Genomic DNA, 3,797 nt, shown 5'->3' with positions numbered 1-3,797 from the left:
TATTTATGTTTTTGGTGTGTAGGCTATCACGTGCAAGGCAAGGTTGCATTTTAATAAAATTAGAGGAGATAGTGAGACATTACACGTCAATGCAAGGACATATATAGTGTTGATGTCCAGAAAGATCAATGAAGGACTCACTTAGGAGGCGCTGGGTGGAACTTTCTCGTTGTGCGGAACCATTTCGTAGAAGAAATGTTATGCTTCTCTATGGGTGAAGGGCTAAAGATATTTGTTTAGATATTCACCTTTGATGATGGTGAGAAAGAAGAGGAGGAAGAGATAAGCGGGGAAGGTGAGGAAGGTGGCGAGATTCTTCAAGATCTATCATTATCGTCCAAAGGAGAAATCTTACGGATGTTGAGATAGAGCACCTCGGCCAAATACATCATACCAGATGATAGCTACGAAGGTGAATTTTTACGTACTTGACGACTACGATATGACTAGGAACACTATGGTACAATTTCTTCCGAATGTATCTAAATTGTAGGAAAACCATCTTTTTTTACATTGCAGAAAATACCGTTGAAGTTGGTTGAGCTCCTTGAGATTCCTAATGAAGGTCTGGTTGGAGTCCGCTTTGAGGAATGGTGGTAGAGTCAGCAGCGTTCCATACTCAACGGATACGGATGGTCATCTCTTCATCGGGATTGAGGCGTGGAAGAACTTCATTCTGAGCACACCACTACAGGCTGCACAAGCTATGATCATCACTTCCAATATCACCACGCACAGGAACTTGGACATTATGTACGTCTTGATAAAGACTAAGTCCAAGGATGTGCCCGATCTTCACGGATTTGGATGGAACTCATGGGGGTAGGTGGATGAACGCGATGAACACGAAGAACGCGAGGGGGAATCGTGGGGATACAACACACACACACGCACACAAACCGGTTTTCCCTCGTTGGCCCGATACACCAACTCGATAGAGGTTGCGAGAAAAGACCTTCCGGTAGAAGTCCCGCAAAGAGATCGACAAATCGAAGCTCGCAAGATCTAGAAGGGTGAAAAGACCGGAAGGTTGATAGAAGTGCAAGCAAAAGACCAAATAGGTAGAAGTGCAAGCAAAAGATCAAACAAACGGTAGAAGTCACCAAAGAGATCTTGACAAGTCGATAAGGAGCCCGGGTGGGTACAAGATCCAAGATCTAGGTAGGGTTCCCACAAGGGTGAGCTAAGCTCAGGTTTAATTTCACATCAAGTCTAATCTCAGATCTGAGCCAACAAGGCTATTTATAGGTGGGGGCGAAGGGTTAAGTTACACGCTGAAAAGTGCTGTCTTGCTGAAGTTCGATGGGGCGGAAGTTCCGGTCATCTTGGGCGGAAGTTCCGGTCACGAGGGGCGGAAGTTCCGGTCGGGGCGGAAGTTCTGGCCAAGTTCCGGCCTTGTTCCGGAATTCCGCCGTTGTCCCGCAGTAGCATCCAGTAAGGTTTTCGCGGACTTTCGGAACTTGGGCGGAAGTTCCGGTGGGCGGAAGTTCCGGTCCCTCGGGGCGGAAGTTCCGGCCTGTTCCATTTCGCTGGGCGCTGGAAGGCATCTGGAGGGCATCTGGCCGGAAGTTCCGTTCCTGGGGGGCGGAAGTTCCGGCCTGGAAGCTGTAGCTCCATCTTCATCATTTCCAGCTCTCTCTCCATTGGCTTGGTCTCCATGGCTCGCTTCTTGGTCGATGTACCTGATTGAACATAGGGTATTGGCATGAAGTAGCAAGCCATCCAAAGGGGTGTCAAAAGCATACATGGAGAGGAGCGAATTCACCTCTTGGTGTAGGGCGTGGGCTCGAGCTCGTGTCATTGGACCACGAGGAGGGCTTGTCGGTCTTGATGTAGTATCGACCTTGGGTAGGGCTACATCACGTCTTCTTCGATATCATCTATGATTTGGTCGAGTGATAGTTTTGTTTGTTTGAAGTGCTAAAATTGCACGTTTGATACTTTTTGTGGAGTTAAAACTATCAAGCATGTCACATTTTAGGTTGTTAATAATATTGGTCGGCATTGTCGTTAAAACTGTCGAATTTGACGGGTTTAGAGGTTGTTAATAATGAATATTGGCTGAGATTCACAATTATTTTTGTCGTTGTCCAATATTCACGGGTGGCTTGGCATATAATTGAACGTTTCCATTATATAAACTACTAGACGCCGTGAGAGATGGCACGCCGCTGATATTGCACTTACCAACGACGTGGTGGACGGCACGCCGCCAATAACCTTTACCATCGGAGAGATATCAGAGGCATGGCAAATACACGCCGCTAAGCCCTATTTTCCCATGCCGCCGATAGGCTTTTTCCAAACTATGGTAAGGTTCAAATAAAATGAATAGCACAAATGTTCAAATAAAGTAAAGGCACAACTATAAGGTGTTGTGGATTAGCTGGTGATGCTCAATAAGATCATCTTGCAATTGAGTGTGGGTCTCTCGGTTCTCGATGCGTCAATGCACATTGAGGAATCTCTGTATCATGTTCTTGCTCGACAGGGTCGCCATTGGAGGTGTACCGAAAGTTCTCTTCTCCTATGTCGGGCTCATCTTCTATGATCATGTTATGCGAGATGATGCAACATGTCATTTTTTCCATATAACCTTCGGTTTCCAACTGGGGAAGGGACTCACGTGCATCCAAAAGCATCTGCAAAAATACTTCTCTAGATAGGTTGCATCGGGGTTGAAGTAATCTTTCATAACCTTGGTGTGGCCCTCCGCTCTGTCTTGGTTGATGTACAAACGGCTGAACTGTGATCCTACTCTCCGGCAGCAGATCTCGCCGTTCAAAATCACGGACACTGCTTGTTCAAAGTCACCGTCGTCTTCCTCCTCCTCCAACGACAAAAATTCTTTAACGATGAACACCCTCAAGCTATTCATCCACATTATGCAGTTACCTATGTTGAATTTGATTGACAAAACCGAAAACAAAATAAATAAAAACTCACCTAGACAAACGATCGAACACTTGACAAGTGGAGGAAGTCAGATCGTCGGCATGCGGCGTAGAGTTAGCGCCAAAGCTGCATGTCGGCCGGCGGGGTTGCAAGGCAACTGATGGGGCACATTGGACAAAGTTCCACTCCCCCCTCGGTCGCCGGTCGCACACCAAGCTCGTTGTGGCTGAAATAGGCTGATCAGGATTTCGCGATCTCTATCTCGATTCCGCCAATGATAAGTTAGTTGTGGCCGAACTACATCATTCTCGTCCACTACCGGCTCTGTTTTGCATAAAATCGAGCTCGTCACATGTCCTTTTTTGCACCAAATCGGACAAATCGACGCGGTGGGGATGACGGAGATACGTGTTGATTCCAGCGATGGCAAGCGACTCTAAGTGGTGTAGGAGGGCGGAGGAGGGTCCTAGGTGTCTGTTAGACTTGTATAGCTGTGTATTTGTACATACCGTATGTGGTCTTTGTATTGTACTCTTGTATTGGTACATTGTACCTTCCTATATATATGAGAGATAAGCCACCTCTAGAGGGTTGAGCAAGTTCCCCAACATTATACGTTTAACATGGTATCAGCCTAACCTAACGATCCTCCTCGTTGGTCGCCGCCTAGCCAAACCCTAGCCTCCGCCGCCGATCTCTCCCACCCCCGCCGGCCATCGCCTAGCCTAGCCCTAGCGTCGCCACCATGTCCGCTTCCGCACCGGGCATCTCTAGCACAGGGGTTCTTCCTGCCTCGCTAGCCGCCCTCCTCAACACCCCTCCTGGATCGCTTGCTCCGCTGGTGCCGCAATTTTTTGGCACCACCAGCGTCGGCTCCATGTTCTCGGGTCCGATCCTGCCGT

The sequence above is a fragment of the Lolium perenne genome, chromosome 6 (assembly GCF_019359855.2).
Source record: "Lolium perenne isolate Kyuss_39 chromosome 6, Kyuss_2.0, whole genome shotgun sequence".
In the NCBI taxonomy this organism is placed as follows: domain Eukaryota; kingdom Viridiplantae; phylum Streptophyta; class Magnoliopsida; order Poales; family Poaceae; genus Lolium; species Lolium perenne.
Note: the sequence above shows the minus strand (reverse complement) of the source record.